Consider the following 17,711-nt stretch of genomic DNA (forward strand, 5'->3'; position numbering starts at 1 on the left):
ACAGAAGAGAGAAGAGGAGGAAAAGGCACAGAAAAAGATGGAGCAAGAAATGGAGGCGGCTAGATACAAAGAAGACAGACAGAGGAAAATTGAGAGCTCTGAAGCGAATACAAAACAAAGAGAGACTGAGATAAAGGAAGAACTGCTGAAGAGAGAGAGGAAAGAGATAAGACAGAAAGAAAGGGAGAGAGCAAAGGAGGAGGCTAGACAAAGAGATGACCTGCAAAAAGAAGTTGAAAGACTTAAAAAGAATGCGAGAAAAAGAGAGATAGAAAGTCAACAAGAAAAGGACAGACTGGAGGAAGAAGAGAGACGGAAAGAACTGGAAAAGGAGAGACAGGAGGCCAAACAAAAAGAGGATCTTAAAAAGGAAATTGAAAGACTTAAAGAGATTTCAAGACAAAGAGAGATTGAAAGTCAACAAGGAAAGGAGAGACTAGAGGAAAAGAGACAAAAAGAGATGGACAAAACAAGAGAGGAGACAAGAGAAAAAGAGGCACTTCAGAGGGAACTTGAAAAAAAGAGAGAGACAGAGATGAAGCTCAAACAGAAGAGAGAAGAGGAGGAAAAGGAACTGAAAAAGATGGAGCAAGAAATTGAGGCGGCTAGACAAAACGAAGACAGAAAGAGTGTAACTGAGAGATCTGAAGCGAATACAAGACAAAGAGAGACTGAGATAAAGGAAGAACTGCTGAAGAGAGAGAGGAAAGAGATAAGACAGAAAGAAAGGGAGAGAGCAAAGGAGGAGGCTAGAGAAAGAGAGGACCTGCAAAAAGAAGTTGAAAGACTTAAACAGAATGCGAGACAAAGAGAGATAGAAAGTCAACAAGAAAAGGACAGACTGGAGGAAGAAGAGAGACGGAAAGAACTGGAAAAGGAGAGACAGGAGGCCAAACAAAAAGAGGATCTTAAGAAGGAAATTGAAAGACTTAAAGAGATTTCAAGACAAAGAGATATTGAAAGTCAACAAGGAAAGGAGAGACTAGAGGAAAAGAGACAAAAAGAGATGGACAAAACAAGAGATGAGACAAGAGAAAAAGAGGCACTTCAGAGGGAACTTGAAAAAAAGAGAGAGACAGAGATGAAGCTCAAACAGAAGAGAGAAGAGGAGGAAAAGGAACTGAAAAAGATGGAGCAAGAAATTGAGGCGGCTAGACAAAACGAAGACAGAAAGAGTGTAACTGAGAGATCTGAAGCGAATACAAGACAAAGAGAGACTGAGATAAAGGAAGAACAGCTGAAGAGAGAGAGGAAAGAGAAAAGACATAAAGAAAGGGAGAGAGCAAAGGAGGAGGCTAGACAAAAAGAGGACCTGGACAGGGAACATGAAAGACCTAAAGAGAATGAGAGACAGAAAGAGGCTGAAAGACAGCAAGAGCAGAAAAGACTAAAGGAGAAGGCAGAGAGACAGAGAGAACTACAAAGAGAGAGAGAGGAGGCTAGACAAAGAGAGGACCTGCAAAAAGAAGTTGAAAGACTTAAACAGAATGCGAGACAAAGAGAGATAGAAAGTCAACAAGAAAAGGACAGACTGGAGGAAGAAGAGAGACGGAAAGAACTGGAAAAGGAGAGACAGGAGGCCAAACAAAAAGAGGATCTTAAGAAGGAAATTGAAAGACTTAAAGAGATTTCAAGACAAAGAGAGATTGAAACTCAACAAGAAAAGGAGAGACTAGAGGAAAAGAGACAAAAAGAGATGGAGAAAACAAGAGAGGAGACAAGAGAAAAAGAGGCACTTCAGAGGGAACTTGAAAAAAAGAGAGAGACAGAAAGAAAGCACAAGCATGAAAGACAGGAAGTGGATCAGAGGCATATAGAACAAGAGAGTGAGGAAGCAAGACGTAAAGGGTTAGAAGAAGGCCTGCCGAAGAAATCCGAAAGACGTCAAGAAAATGAGAGGGGGAGAGACATTGAAAGACTGCAAGTACATGAAAAGTATCCGTTGAGACAGACCGAGTCCCTGCAGCGGGAACTTGAAGATGACACCCCGGAACTTGTCCGATGCACAAAGGCTGCTGGACCGAGGATCGCTGAGCAAGAAATGGAAGATACAAAACCTAGAAAAGAGGTGGAAATATCAGAGGAGAGAGTCAAGGAAGAGAGACAGAGGGAGGTGGGAATAATACGACAAAACGATGAAAACCAGCAGCGAGAGATTCAACAGAAATTGCCAATCGAGGAAGACATGGGTGAGGGAAAAGAAATGAAACAAACTGAGAACGAGAGGGAACAGGAAAGACAACGGCTGGAGACTGAAAGACAAGACGAGGAGCGAAAAAGACAGATGGAAATTCAAATGGAGGACAGGAGGCAAAGAGAGGAGAAGAGGAAAGCTTTAGAGCTGATATGGAGACAAAAAGGAGACAGGAGATGGAAAGAGAAAGAATTGAAGAGACAGAAAGAGCTTGAGAAAAAAGCAGCGGAAGTGCTAAAACAACCCGAGGAGAAAGGCGAAAAAGAGAAATTGAGGGAGGAGGAAGAAAAAGAGAAGGAAAGACTAAGAGAGATGGATAAAATACAGTTGGCCAAGTTGTTCGACATGAAAGAGAAAGCTACAGACAACTATTGGCTCCAAAAAGCATTCGACTTACAAATAGATTTAGTCAAAGATAGGGAGAAAATTATGACAGAGGATAAGAAAATGAAAGAGTTAGAGAAGAGATGGGAGGAGGAAGACAAACAACGGAAGGCTTGCCAACAACCCTTCGATGCAGAGGCAAGTAAAGTGTGGGAAGAGAATCTGCGACGGGCAGTCAAGAGGAGAACGGAGAGAAAAGCTGGGAGACTCGTCGAGCTGAAGAGGCAGCAGAACATTCAAAAGGAGCAGAGACAACAAGTAAAAGAGGATGAAATAATACCGAAAATCACAGAAGAGAAGGTTACGGAGGAAAGTGCCTGTGAGGATGAGTCAAAGGAGCCAGAGAAGGAAGGATCAGTGGAGGAGTCAGGGAGGAAAGAGTCAGAGAAGGAAGAGTCAGTGGAGGAGTCAGGGAGGAAAGAGTCAGAGAAGGAAGAGTCAGTGGAGGAGTCAGGGAGGAAAGAGTCAGAGAAGGAAGAGTCAGTGGAGGAGTCAGGGAGGAAAGAGTCAGAAAAGAAAGAGTCAGTGGAGTCAGAGAGGAAGGAGTCAGAGAGGAAAGAGTCAGAGAAGGAAGAGTCAGTGGAGGAGTCAGAGACAAGTAAGAACATTTTCACTTCTCCCGATCTTGTGATGTGAAAGTATAGTATGTGATCTCTATAACGCTCGGAATGTCAACTTGGCAAAGTGCAGGAAAAGTACATTCCATTTCACTATGGCAATTTACCAAAAATGTAAGATGTGTAAGTCATGTTACAATTTCTTCATTAAGAAACAATTGTAGGTTTGATATGAGGATATTCAGTATACTATAGACCATGTAGAAATATGTTGTGCTTGTCTCTTCCAAACAGAGAAAAAGAAGAAGGGTGGTTTCTTCAAGAAGCTCGCGACGTTTTTCCAAAGAAAAGATCGTAAAAAACGGGAGAAGGTTATGGATAAAAGAGTCTGTGAGGATGAGTCAGAGGAGTCAGAGGGAGAAGAGTCAGAAGGAGAAGAGTCAGAGGGAGAAGAGTCAGATGGAGATGAGTCAGAGGAAGGGTCAGAGGAAGGGTCAGAGGAAGGGTCAGAGGAAGGGTCAGAGGATGAGTCAGAGGAAGAGTCAGAGACAAGTAAGAACATTATAAAACTAGTCACTTCTCCCAGATCTTGTGATGTGAAAGTATAGTATGTGATCTCTATAACGCTCGGAATGTCAACCTGGCAAAGTGCAGCAAAAGTAGGCACTATGGAAATTTACCAAAAACGTAAGATGTGTAAGCAATGTTAGAATTTCTTCATTAAGAAACCATTGTAGGTTTGATATGTTGATATGTAATTATTATGTGTACTTTAGACCATGTAGAAATATTTTATGCTTGTCTCTTGCAAACAGAGAAAAAGAAGAAAGGTGGTTTCTGGAACAAGATCTTGCACTTCTGGGAAATCAAAAATCAGAAAAAGGAGGAAGAGGAAAGGAGAGCCAAACTGTTAGCGTTTGCAAACTATGTGGATGGTTTACAAAAGGCCAACAAACAAGATGTAGCCTAACCCAGGGTTACAGGGCACACATTTATTAAAATGTAAAAGAAAATGATTTATAACAAGTAACAAATAAATAACTATTATCTTCACAAAAGTGATATACAAAAGCTTTTACACAAAGCCTCTTAATAAAAGTTTATATATTGAATGCTGAATCATTCTACAGTGTATTCAATATATTCAAGCAATAAATCACAATTGACAGACCATGGTATGATTATTATATCACAGTTCAAAGGTATTTGGCCCGACGCAGAGGTCACCAAGGAAGTCAGAGTCAAAGTTAGTTAGTATATATATATTATTTATATATATTATAAAACAAGAGCTCGCAGATTGGTGTGTTTCCCAGGCGACGTACTGATCGGAATCGTCATAGAAGGCTGTAATGTCATGAAGCTCTAAACTTTTCGAACATTGTACCAACGCTGCATTCTACTGTTATTTCGACCAGAATCAATTGCATACAGTTAGGCTTATTTTTGAGAAAATGGTTTTGTTGAAATTGTGATAACTACCAGGAAGATGAAAGTATTGAGGTAAGGATAAGACTAAGTTGCCTAGTACAAATGGGATGGTTTCATGTTTGTCCCGTTATTTGTTATGAGAAGAAACTGACTTCCATATTTGCTACCGACAGAAAACACTTTACAGCGTGAAGAAATCTTTTCATAGTCAGAAATATTTTAATATAGCCCTGCGTGAAAACTATCCAACAGATTGTACAATTGTTTGCCAGTGGCGTAATATTTACAACGTGACTTGAGGTGTCAAACGGCAGAAACATAAGCCAATGTACGCCTATTTGGGGATTTTTTTATGGAAGTGTTGACCAAACCAAATTACTAGCCAAATGGAAATAGTCTATGCTCTAAATTTCTAACCAATGGCAACGCATTGTAAACGTCCACATTCTGTAATGATTATACTGGCAAATTCAGACCAGAAAATAAACAAGAGTTTACAGATTGGTTAGATTCCCAGGCGGACGTACTGATCAGTTTTTACAGTCTATGATCAGAATTGTCATAGAAGGCTGTGATGTCATAAACCTCAAAACGTTTGGAACATTATATTGTGCAAACATTGCATTCTACTGTTATTTCGACCAGAATCAAGTGCATACAGTTTAGGCATTTTGAGAAAAATGTCTTGTTAAAATTGTGACAATTACCAGGAAGGTGAAAGTATTGAGGTAAGGATAATACATTAAGTAGTACAAGTGGGATGTTTTCCTTATGTTATTCGTTATCCGTTATCTACAGAAACAAACTGGCTGTATTTGCTACCAACAGAAAACACACATACACAAAACAAGCCTAATGTATTAAAATAATACTAAATAAATACACTAACTGTTGTACTGACTGTTCAAAGTCACTGCTAATGACTTTGGATGCAGACTAAATTAGTAGTACAAGTTCATCTGATGAGGAAAAATGTGTAGCAAGATTAGTAACAATAATGTTGTTTATAATTTATTGACAAATTAATGTTAAATTAAAGTTCTTCATGCTTATTTAGCTAACAGGTTCAGCAAGCTGATAACTGCAACTTTGTTCCACAAAGTGGAACTACTGCCTGCATCTTAAAGCTTCCAGTGCTATTATTGTTGCCTGAACAACATTCATTTTGTATTGGCTTTCCTTTGATAAGTGTATCATTTCTTTACAGAGGAGGAATGGCTTAACAAACATGCCAAGGAAGATGTGAGTTCTTTAAGCATACAAAACATCTCTGTGACATCAATCTAGATTCATTCAGATTTGAGACTTTCTCAATCCTTTCTAGTTAGGATGTTGCCTAGGTGGTTTCCACCATAATCATGTTATTGACCTTGTGTGGATGTGTCTGTTTCTGCTTCTGACAGAGAGAAGGTGACTCTCTATCCTTGGGAGTTTCCCAAAGCTCTCTTGGGAAAGAGGGGGAGTCGAAAGTAAGTAACCACTAAACAGAGCTCTTGCTACTGTAAGCCTAGCAGCTATTGGTTCAGGTTTGGGATGTATCGCTCTACACTTAGTGAGGATGACTGAGAAGAACCTGTAAGTCTGGAGGGTTCAGATCAAAGTTAAAGTCGGGTTTTAAGCTCAACAAAAATACAATAGTAAAGAGAGGCTTAATGATCTAAACAGTCCTTGGAGAAAGCCCCAAGTTCAATGTTGAAGTTAAAAGTTTTATATAAAAGTTTTATAGTTGGGTCGTCACAAGGATTTCCAGTTAGTATCCTACTTCACAGTAGCTGTACAGGTTATATGTCAAAAAAAGAAGAATGGACAGTTTGATATGTTCTGATGTGTGTGTGTGTGTCTCCCCGCAGTGCTGGAGGATACTCCTCAATCGGAGCAGGCTCCTGTGGAGCGTTTGGAAAGAGGTTCTCTTTAGGAACGGTCACCCTGGGGCTAAGTGGCTCTGAGAGTTCCTCTGATGAGAGCTCCTCTGATGGAGAGATATGTCCCTGTAAAGCTCTTGTAGCCACAGGGAGGGGCCCTCAAATTAACCCGTAAGTCTCCTGCACTAGCACGTGGTAACTAAACAATACGTTCTCTACCAAAAAGAATTGTCCAAAAAATATATGCATACATTTTATTAGGAAGGATTTCTTGACATGGCTGTGGGTTGACCTATAAGGATATTTAACATTTTTTAATTGTTCTCATTCAGCACTCAGGCCAAAAAGAAGCCTTCCATATTTGTCCTCGACAAACCGTCAGTCTCCACCAACAATGCTGGTCTAGCTGGACCGGGTGAGATGACAAATGACGCCATCCAGAGAGAGTTGCTGGAGCTACGAGAGAGAGACCGGCAGAGAGAGCGGCGGGTTCATCTATGGGTGGAGAGGGAGAAGCTGCGGAGGGAGGCAAGGGAGGGAAGAGTGAAAGAGCTGGAGAACCAGGTGGAGGACCTACAGGTTTCCATCGAAGAGCTCCAACAAAAAAACCTTTCACTGATGAAAAGGATTGACAAATTCAAACGGGTAAAAGCCAAGAACATAGGCAATGTCACTCACTAATCTTTCAGCACATACCCAAGATATTACCCCCCAAAAATGTATCTTAATCTTATCGTGATCTAGCAGAGTTGCTACAATAGATTATCTGGGGTGTAAACACAAAGTTGTGTCATCTATATCACAAACCCGTTAAAACAGGATTAGTTAGGCGGTAGTAGTTTATCTCTGTTGCAGAATACTAAAACTATACCACAGCTGTGGATGTTGTAAGGATGGGGACTAATAGCCCTTTCACACTGACCTCAAGTTATGTTCAACAACCTTAGGATTATTTTCAAGAAGTGTCAGACTGTTCACCTTTTGAATGTGAAAGATTACTGTGTGCGCCTTATTTACTGCATAGTAGCAGTACTTTTGGGACTGACAAAAGCACATGCATATTTAATTCACTTCCAAAACTGAGTTAACACTGATGTTCTTCTATGCTAAGTTTTGTGTTATTTAATCAGCTTGCAGAAACACCTAAAAGAATTGTTGATGGAAAGCCAGTTGAGGATGGAAACACTGCAGAGTCACAGCACCAAGCAGGAAAAAAGAGAGAAATGTCGGAGAGCGAAGAAAGGAACAGACGAATGAAAGAGCAAGAGTTCGAAAGACAAAGAGTGCCTGAGACGCAGAGAGAGAGGGAAAGGAGGGAAGAGAAACAGCGGATGCAAAGACAGGCTGGGAGACAAAAGGAGAAGCATAAACCTCTGGACACGGAAAGGGAGGATCTGCGAAGACAACTTGGGAAAGAGAAAGAGAGGCAGCAAGCACAAGAGCGCCAGGAGGAGGAGGAAAGACAAAGAGAAATCAAAAGGGAGAGGGCGGACGCAGGGCAGAAAGACGATCTCAAGAGGGAACTTGAAAGACAGAAAAAGATAGACAGTGCCAAACGGGAGATGGATTCTGCTAGGGAAAAGAAAACACTGGAAAGGGAAGTTGAAAGACACAACGAGCAAGACAGACAGAGAGAGGCAGAACGACTGCAAGAACGGGAGCGACAAGAGAAGGAGAGGGCAGGACAGAACGAAATAGAAAGAGAGAGGGCCAAAAGACAAAAAGAGGACCTTCAGAAGGATATTGAAAAACTTGAAAGAGAAAAAGAATTCCTGAAGAGGGAACTTGAAAAAGAGAGAGAGACAGAGATGAAGCTCAAACAGAAGAGAGAAGAGGAGGAAAAGGAACAGAAAAAGATGGAGCAAGAAATGGAGGCGGCTAGATACAAAGAAGACAGACAGAGGAAAATTGAGAGCTCTGAAGCGAATACAAAACAAAGAGAGACTGAGATAAAGGAAGAACTGCTGAAGAGAGAGAGGAAAGAGATAAGACAGAAAGAAAGGGAGAGAGCAAAGGAGGAGGCTAGACAAAGAGATGACCTGCAAAAAGAAGTTGAAAGACTTAAAAAGAATGCGAGAAAAAGAGAGATAGAAAGTCAACAAGAAAAGGACAGACTGGAGGAAGAAGAGAGACGGAAAGAACTGGAAAAGGAGAGACAGGAGGCCAAACAAAAAGAGGATCTTAAAAAGGAAATTGAAAGACTTAAAGAGATTTCAAGACAAAGAGAGATTGAAAGTCAACAAGGAAAGGAGAGACTAGAGGAAAAGAGACAAAAAGAGATGGACAAAACAAGAGAGGAGACAAGAGAAAAAGAGGCACTTCAGAGGGAACTTGAAAAAAAGAGAGAGACAGAGATGAAGCTCAAACAGAAGAGAGAAGAGGAGGAAAAGGAACTGAAAAAGATGGAGCAAGAAATTGAGGCGGCTAGACAAAACGAAGACAGAAAGAGTGTAACTGAGAGATCTGAAGCGAATACAAGACAAAGAGAGACTGAGATAAAGGAAGAACAGCTGAAGAGAGAGAGGAAAGAGAAAAGACATAAAGAAAGGGAGAGAGCAAAGGAGGAGGCTAGACAAAAAGAGGACCTGGACAGGGAACATGAAAGACCTAAAGAGAATGAGAGACAGAAAGAGGCTGAAAGACAGCAAGAGCAGAAAAGACTAAAGGAGAAGGCAGAGAGACAGAGAGAACTACAAAGAGAGAGAGAGGAGGCTAGACAAAGAGAGGACCTGCAAAAAGAAGTTGAAAGACTTAAACAGAATGCGAGACAAAGAGAGATAGAAAGTCAACAAGAAAAGGACAGACTGGAGGAAGAAGAGAGACGGAAAGAACTGGAAAAGGAGAGACAGGAGGCCAAACAAAAAGAGGATCTTAAGAAGGAAATTGAAAGACTTAAAGAGATTTCAAGACAAAGAGAGATTGAAACTCAACAAGAAAAGGAGAGACTAGAGGAAAAGAGACAAAAAGAGATGGAGAAAACAAGAGAGGAGACAAGAGAAAAAGAGGCACTTCAGAGGGAACTTGAAAAAAAGAGAGAGACAGAAAGAAAGCACAAGCATGAAAGACAGGAAGTGGATCAGAGGCATATAGAACAAGAGAGTGAGGAAGCAAGACGTAAAGGGTTAGAAGAAGGCCTGCCGAAGAAATCCGAAAGACGTCAAGAAAATGAGAGGGGGAGAGACATTGAAAGACTGCAAGTACATGAAAAGTATCCGTTGAGACAGACCGAGTCCCTGCAGCGGGAACTTGAAGATGACACCCCGGAACTTGTCCGATGCACAAAGGCTGCTGGACCGAGGATCGCTGAGCAAGAAATGGAAGATACAAAACCTAGAAAAGAGGTGGAAATATCAGAGGAGAGAGTCAAGGAAGAGAGACAGAGGGAGGTGGGAATAATACGACAAAACGATGAAAACCAGCAGCGAGAGATTCAACAGAAATTGCCAATCGAGGAAGACATGGGTGAGGGAAAAGAAATGAAACAAACTGAGAACGAGAGGGAACAGGAAAGACAACGGCTGGAGACTGAAAGACAAGACGAGGAGCGAAAAAGACAGATGGAAATTCAAATGGAGGACAGGAGGCAAAGAGAGGAGAAGAGGAAAGCTTTAGAGCTGATATGGAGACAAAAAGGAGACAGGAGATGGAAAGAGAAAGAATTGAAGAGACAGAAAGAGCTTGAGAAAAAAGCAGCGGAAGTGCTAAAACAACCCGAGGAGAAAGGCGAAAAAGAGAAATTGAGGGAGGAGGAAGAAAAAGAGAAGGAAAGACTAAGAGAGATGGATAAAATACAGTTGGCCAAGTTGTTCGACATGAAAGAGAAAGCTACAGACAACTATTGGCTCCAAAAAGCATTCGACTTACAAATAGATTTAGTCAAAGATAGGGAGAAAATTATGACAGAGGATAAGAAAATGAAAGAGTTAGAGAAGAGATGGGAGGAGGAAGACAAACAACGGAAGGCTTGCCAACAACCCTTCGATGCAGAGGCAAGTAAAGTGTGGGAAGAGAATCTGCGACGGGCAGTCAAGAGGAGAACGGAGAGAAAAGCTGGGAGACTCGTCGAGCTGAAGAGGCAGCAGAACATTCAAAAGGAGCAGAGACAACAAGTAAAAGAGGATGAAATAATACCGAAAATCACAGAAGAGAAGGTTACGGAGGAAAGTGCCTGTGAGGATGAGTCAAAGGAGCCAGAGAAGGAAGGATCAGTGGAGGAGTCAGGGAGGAAAGAGTCAGAGAAGGAAGAGTCAGTGGAGGAGTCAGGGAGGAAAGAGTCAGAGAAGGAAGAGTCAGTGGAGGAGTCAGGGAGGAAAGAGTCAGAGAAGGAAGAGTCAGTGGAGGAGTCAGGGAGGAAAGAGTCAGAAAAGAAAGAGTCAGTGGAGTCAGAGAGGAAGGAGTCAGAGAGGAAAGAGTCAGAGAAGGAAGAGTCAGTGGAGGAGTCAGAGACAAGTAAGAACATTTTCACTTCTCCCGATCTTGTGATGTGAAAGTATAGTATGTGATCTCTATAACGCTCGGAATGTCAACTTGGCAAAGTGCAGGAAAAGTACATTCCATTTCACTATGGCAATTTACCAAAAATGTAAGATGTGTAAGTCATGTTACAATTTCTTCATTAAGAAACAATTGTAGGTTTGATATGAGGATATTCAGTATACTATAGACCATGTAGAAATATGTTGTGCTTGTCTCTTCCAAACAGAGAAAAAGAAGAAGGGTGGTTTCTTCAAGAAGCTCGCGACGTTTTTCCAAAGAAAAGATCGTAAAAAACGGGAGAAGGTTATGGATAAAAGAGTCTGTGAGGATGAGTCAGAGGAGTCAGAGGGAGAAGAGTCAGAAGGAGAAGAGTCAGAGGGAGAAGAGTCAGATGGAGATGAGTCAGAGGAAGGGTCAGAGGAAGGGTCAGAGGAAGGGTCAGAGGAAGGGTCAGAGGAAGGGTCAGAGGATGAGTCAGAGGAAGAGTCAGAGACAAGTAAGAACATTATAAAACTAGTCACTTCTCCCAGATCTTGTGATGTGAAAGTATAGTATGTGATCTCTATAACGCTCGGAATGTCAACCTGGCAAAGTGCAGCAAAAGTAGGCACTATGGAAATTTACCAAAAACGTAAGATGTGTAAGCAATGTTAGAATTTCTTCATTAAGAAACCATTGTAGGTTTGATATGTTGATATGTAATTATTATGTGTACTTTAGACCATGTAGAAATATTTTATGCTTGTCTCTTGCAAACAGAGAAAAAGAAGAAAGGTGGTTTCTGGAACAAGATCTTGCACTTCTGGGAAATCAAAAATCAGAAAAAGGAGGAAGAGGAAAGGAGAGCCAAACTGTTAGCGTTTGCAAACTATGTGGATGGTTTACAAAAGGCCAACAAACAAGATGTAGCCTAACCCAGGGTTACAGGGCACACATTTATTAAAATGTAAAAGAAAATGATTTATAACAAGTAACAAATAAATAACTATTATCTTCACAAAAGTGATATACAAAAGCTTTTACACAAAGCCTCTTAATAAAAGTTTATATATTGAATGCTGAATCATTCTACAGTGTATTCAATATATTCAAGCAATAAATCACAATTGACAGACCATGGTATGATTATTATATCACAGTTCAAAGGTATTTGGCCCGACGCAGAGGTCACCAAGGAAGTCAGAGTCAAAGTTAGTTAGTATATATATATTATTTATATATATTATAAAACAAGAGCTCGCAGATTGGTGTGTTTCCCAGGCGACGTACTGATCGGAATCGTCATAGAAGGCTGTAATGTCATGAAGCTCTAAACTTTTCGAACATTGTACCAACGCTGCATTCTACTGTTATTTCGACCAGAATCAATTGCATACAGTTAGGCTTATTTTTGAGAAAATGGTTTTGTTGAAATTGTGATAACTACCAGGAAGATGAAAGTATTGAGGTAAGGATAAGACTAAGTTGCCTAGTACACATGGGATGGTTTCATGTTTGTCCCGTTATTTGTTATGAGAAGAAACTGACTTCCATATTTGCTACCGACAGAAAACACTTTACAGCGTGAAGAAATCTTTTCATAGTCAGAAATATTTTAATATAGCCCTGCGTGAAAACTATCCAACAGATTGTACAATTGTTTGCCAGTGGCGTAATATTTACAACGTGACTTGAGGTGTCAAACGGCAGAAACATAAGCCAATGTACGCCTATTTGGGGATTTTTTTATGGAAGTGTTGACCAAACCAAATTACTAGCCAAATGGAAATAGTCTATGCTCTAAATTTCTAACCAATGGCAACGCATTGTAAACGTCCACATTCTGTAATGATTATACTGGCAAATTCAGACCAGAAAATAAACAAGAGTTTACAGATTGGTTAGATTCCCAGGCGGACGTACTGATCAGTTTTTACAGTCTATGATCAGAATTGTCATAGAAGGCTGTGATGTCATAAACCTCAAAACGTTTGGAACATTATATTGTGCAAACATTGCATTCTACTGTTATTTCGACCAGAATCAAGTGCATACAGTTTAGGCATTTTGAGAAAAATGTCTTGTTAAAATTGTGACAATTACCAGGAAGGTGAAAGTATTGAGGTAAGGATAATACATTAAGTAGTACAAGTGGGATGTTTTCCTTATGTTATTCGTTATCCGTTATCTACAGAAACAAACTGGCTGTATTTGCTACCAACAGAAAACACACATACACAAAACAAGCCTAATGTATTAAAATAATACTAAATAAATACACTAACTGTTGTACTGACTGTTCAAAGTCACTGCTAATGACTTTGGATGCAGACTAAATTAGTAGTACAAGTTCATCTGATGAGGAAAAATGTGTAGCAAGATTAGTAACAATAATGTTGTTTATAATTTATTGACAAATTAATGTTAAATTAAAGTTCTTCATGCTTATTTAGCTAACAGGTTCAGCAAGCTGATAACTGCAACTTTGTTCCACAAAGTGGAACTACTGCCTGCATCTTAAAGCTTCCAGTGCTATTATTGTTGCCTGAACAACATTCATTTTGTATTGGCTTTCCTTTGATAAGTGTATCATTTCTTTACAGAGGAGGAATGGCTTAACAAACATGCCAAGGAAGATGTGAGTTCTTTAAGCATACAAAACATCTCTGTGACATCAATCTAGATTCATTCAGATTTGAGACTTTCTCAATCCTTTCTAGTTAGGATGTTGCCTAGGTGGTTTCCACCATAATCATGTTATTGACCTTGTGTGGATGTGTCTGTTTCTGCTTCTGACAGAGAGAAGGTGACTCTCTATCCTTGGGAGTTTCCCAAAGCTCTCTTGGGAAAGAGGGGGAGTCGAAAGTAAGTAACCACTAAACAGAGCTCTTGCTACTGTAAGCCTAGCAGCTATTGGTTCAGGTTTGGGATGTATCGCTCTACACTTAGTGAGGATGACTGAGAAGAACCTGTAAGTCTGGAGGGTTCAGATCAAAGTTAAAGTCGGGTTTTAAGCTCAACAAAAATACAATAGTAAAGAGAGGCTTAATGATCTAAACAGTCCTTGGAGAAAGCCCCAAGTTCAATGTTGAAGTTAAAAGTTTTATATAAAAGTTTTATAGTTGGGTCGTCACAAGGATTTCCAGTTAGTATCCTACTTCACAGTAGCTGTACAGGTTATATGTCAAAAAAAGAAGAATGGACAGTTTGATATGTTCTGATGTGTGTGTGTGTGTCTCCCCGCAGTGCTGGAGGATACTCCTCAATCGGAGCAGGCTCCTGTGGAGCGTTTGGAAAGAGGTTCTCTTTAGGAACGATCACCCTGGGGCTAAGTGGCTCTGAGAGTTCCTCTGATGAGAGCTCCTCTGATGGAGAGATATGTCCCTGTAAAGCTCTTGTAGCCACAGGGAGGGGCCCTCAAATTAACCCGTAAGTCTCCTGCACTAGCACGTGGTAACTAAACAATACGTTCTCTACCAAAAAGAATTGTCCAAAAAATATATGCATACATTTTATTAGGAAGGATTTCTTGACATGGCTGTGGGTTGACCTATAAGGATATTTAACATTTTTTAATTGTTCTCATTCAGCACTCAGGCCAAAAAGAAGCCTTCCATATTTGTCCTCGACAAACCGTCAGTCTCCACCAACAATGCTGGTCTAGCTGGACCGGGTGAGATGACAAATGACGCCATCCAGAGAGAGTTGCTGGAGCTACGAGAGAGAGACCGGCAGAGAGAGCGGCGGGTTCATCTATGGGTGGAGAGGGAGAAGCTGCGGAGGGAGGCAAGGGAGGGAAGAGTGAAAGAGCTGGAGAACCAGGTGGAGGACCTACAGGTTTCCATCGAAGAGCTCCAACAAAAAAACCTTTCACTGATGAAAAGGATTGACAAATTCAAACGGGTAAAAGCCAAGAACATAGGCAATGTCACTCACTAATCTTTCAGCACATACCCAAGATATTACCCCCCAAAAATGTATCTTAATCTTATCGTGATCTAGCAGAGTTGCTACAATAGATTATCTGGGGTGTAAACACAAAGTTGTGTCATCTATATCACAAACCCGTTAAAACAGGATTAGTTAGGCGGTAGTAGTTTATCTCTGTTGCAGAATACTAAAACTATACCACAGCTGTGGATGTTGTAAGGATGGGGACTAATAGCCCTTTCACACTGACCTCAAGTTATGTTCAACAACCTTAGGATTATTTTCAAGAAGTGTCAGACTGTTCACCTTTTGAATGTGAAAGATTACTGTGTGCGCCTTATTTACTGCATAGTAGTAGTACTTTTGGGACTGACAAAAGCACATGCATATTTAATTCACTTCCAAAACTGAGTTAACACTGATGTTCTTCTATGCTAAGTTTTGTGTTATTTAATCAGCTTGCAGAAACACCTAAAAGAATTGTTGATGGAAAGCCAGTTGAGGATGGAAACACTGCAGAGTCACAGCACCAAGCAGGAAAAAAGAGAGAAATGTCGGAGAGCAAAGAAAGGAACAGACGAATGAAAGAGCAAGAGTTCGAAAGACAAAGAGTGCCTGAGACGCAGAGAGAGAGGGAAAGGAGGGAAGAGAAACAGCGGATGCAAAGACAGGCTGGGAGACAAAAGGAGAAGCATAAACCTCTGGACACGGAAAGGGAGGATCTGCGAAGACAACTTGGGAAAGAGAAAGAGAGGCAGCAAGCACAAGAGCGCCAGGAGGAGGAGGAAAGACAAAGAGAAATCAAAAGGGAGAGGGCGGACGCAGGGCAAGTAGTCCTTCATGAAAGGGGCTGGAAGCTGCTTTCATTTTGCAGAGAGAGAGAGAGAGAGAGAGAGAGAGAGAGAGAGAGAGAGAGAGAGAGAGAGAGAGAGAGAGAGAGAGAGAGAGAGAGAGAGAGACCACCTTGGATTGTCAAATACCAAATCTGGATATGAATAAGTAGCCTATGGTTGTCAACCTATTTTGTACGGCCAAACCAGCATGGCAACGCCCGATCTCATCCGATCTCGGAAGCTAAGCAGGGTTGGGCCTGGTTAGTACTTGAATGGTAGACCGCCTGGGAATACCAGGTGCTGTATGCTCTTTTGCTCACTTGCAATATGCACAAGTAGTCCTTCATGAAAGGGGCTGGAAGCTGCTTTCATTTTGCAGAGAGAGAGACCACCTTGGATTGTCAAATACCAAATCTGGATATGAATAAGTAGCCTATGGTTGTCAACTTATTTTGTACGGCCAAACCAGCATGGCAACGCCCGATCTCGTCCGATCTCGGAAGCTAAGCAGGGTTGGGCCTGGTTAGTACTTGGATGGGAGACCGCCTGGGAATACCAGGTGCTGTATGCTCTTTTGCTCACTTGCAATATGCACAAGTAGTCCTTCATGAAAGGGGCTGGAAGCTGCTTTCATTTTGCCGAGAGAGAGACCACCTTGGATTGTCAAATACCAAATCTGGATATGAATAAGTAGCCTATGGTTGTCAACTTATTTTGTACGGCCAAACCAGCATGGCAACGCCCGATCTCGTCCGATCTCGGAAGCTAAGCAGGGTTGGGCCTGGTTAGTACTTGGATGGGAGACCGCCTGGGAATACCAGGTGCTGTATGCTCTTTTGCTCACTTGCAATATGCACAAGTAGTCCTTCATGAAAGGGGCTGGAAGCTGCTTTCATTTTGCCGAGAGAGAGACCACCTTGGATTGTCAAATACCAAATCTGGATATGAATAAGTAGCCTATGGTTGTCAACTTATTTTGTACGGCCAAACCAGCATGGCAACGCCCGATCTCGTCCGATCTCGGAAGCTAAGCAGGGTTGGGCCTGGTTAGTACTTGGATGGGAGACCGCCTGGGAATACCAGGTGCTGTATGCTCTTTTGCTCACTTGCAATATGCACAAGTAGTCCTTCATGAAAGGGGCTGGAAGCTGCTTTCATTTTGCAGAGAGAGAGACCACCTTGGATTGTCAAATACCAAATCTGGATATGAATAAGTAGCCTATGGTTGTCAACCTATTTTGTACGGCCAAACCAGCATGGCAACGCCCGATCTCGTCCGATCTCGGAAGCTAAGCAGGGTTGGGCCTGGTTAGTACTTGGATGGGAGACCGCCTGGGAATACCAGGTGCTGTATGCTCTTTTGCTCACTTGCAATATGCACAAGTAGTCCTTCATGAAAGGGGCTGGAAGCTGCTTTCATTTTGCAGAGAGAGAGACCACCTTGGATTGTCAAATACCAAATCTGGATATGAATAAGTAGCCTATGGTTGTCAACTTATTTTGTACGGCCAAACCAGCATGGCAACGCCCGATCTCGTCCGATCTCGGAAGCTAAGCAGGGTTGGGCCTGGTTAGTACTTGGATGGGAGACCGCCTGGGAATACCAGGTGCTGTATGCTCTTTTGCTCACTTGCAATATGCACAAGTAGTCCTTCATGAAAGGGGCTGGAAGCTGCTTTCATTTTGCCGAGAGAGAGACCACCTTGGATTGTCAAATACCAAATCTGGATATGAATAAGTAGCCTATGGTTGTCAACTTATTTTGTACGGCCAAACCAGCATGGCAACGCCCGATCTCGTCCGATCTCGGAAGCTAAGCAGGGTTGGGCCTGGTTAGTACTTGGATGGGAGACCGCCTGGGAATACCAGGTGCTGTATGCTCTTTTGCTCACTTGCAATATGCACAAGTAGTCCTTCATGAAAGGGGCTGGAAGCTGCTTTCATTTTGCAGAGAGAGAGACCACCTTGGATTGTCAAATACCAAATCTGGATATGAATAAGTAGCCTATGGTTGTCAACCTATTTTGTACGGCCAAACCAGCATGGCAACGCCCGATCTCGTCCG

General features: G+C 41.6%; 7 non-coding genes and 1 pseudogene across 7 annotated transcripts in view; all 8 read left to right on the forward strand.

The window, feature by feature from the left end:
- Positions 1-15,836: 15,836 nt before the first annotated feature.
- Positions 15,837-15,955, forward strand: LOC134012387 (5S ribosomal RNA; annotated as a pseudogene).
- A 143-nt stretch (positions 15,956-16,098) lies between these two features.
- Positions 16,099-16,217, forward strand: LOC134012423 (5S ribosomal RNA). The gene has a single exon (XR_009928599.1). It is a non-coding gene; the product is annotated as a 5S ribosomal RNA (ribosomal RNA).
- A 143-nt stretch (positions 16,218-16,360) lies between these two features.
- Positions 16,361-16,479, forward strand: LOC134012436 (5S ribosomal RNA). Its single transcript, XR_009928610.1, has one exon. It is a non-coding gene; the product is annotated as a 5S ribosomal RNA (ribosomal RNA).
- A 143-nt stretch (positions 16,480-16,622) lies between these two features.
- LOC134012447 (5S ribosomal RNA) lies at positions 16,623-16,741 on the forward strand. The gene has a single exon (XR_009928621.1). It is a non-coding gene; the product is annotated as a 5S ribosomal RNA (ribosomal RNA).
- A 143-nt stretch (positions 16,742-16,884) lies between these two features.
- Positions 16,885-17,003, forward strand: LOC134012367 (5S ribosomal RNA). The gene has a single exon (XR_009928559.1). It is a non-coding gene; the product is annotated as a 5S ribosomal RNA (ribosomal RNA).
- Positions 17,004-17,146: 143 nt separating this feature from the next.
- Positions 17,147-17,265, forward strand: LOC134012379 (5S ribosomal RNA). Its single transcript, XR_009928570.1, has one exon. It is a non-coding gene; the product is annotated as a 5S ribosomal RNA (ribosomal RNA).
- Positions 17,266-17,408: 143 nt separating this feature from the next.
- On the forward strand, positions 17,409-17,527 carry LOC134012391 (5S ribosomal RNA). The gene has a single exon (XR_009928577.1). It is a non-coding gene; the product is annotated as a 5S ribosomal RNA (ribosomal RNA).
- A 143-nt stretch (positions 17,528-17,670) lies between these two features.
- LOC134012401 (5S ribosomal RNA) overlaps positions 17,671-17,711 on the forward strand; it is a 119-nt gene continuing 78 nt past the window's right edge. Inside the window, exon 1 of the ribosomal RNA XR_009928578.1 lies at positions 17,671-17,711. This exon is cut by the window's right edge and continues 78 nt beyond it. This is a non-coding gene — a ribosomal RNA (5S ribosomal RNA).

Source organism: Osmerus eperlanus, chromosome 25 (genome assembly GCF_963692335.1).
Source record: "Osmerus eperlanus chromosome 25, fOsmEpe2.1, whole genome shotgun sequence".
In the NCBI taxonomy this organism is placed as follows: domain Eukaryota; kingdom Metazoa; phylum Chordata; class Actinopteri; order Osmeriformes; family Osmeridae; genus Osmerus; species Osmerus eperlanus.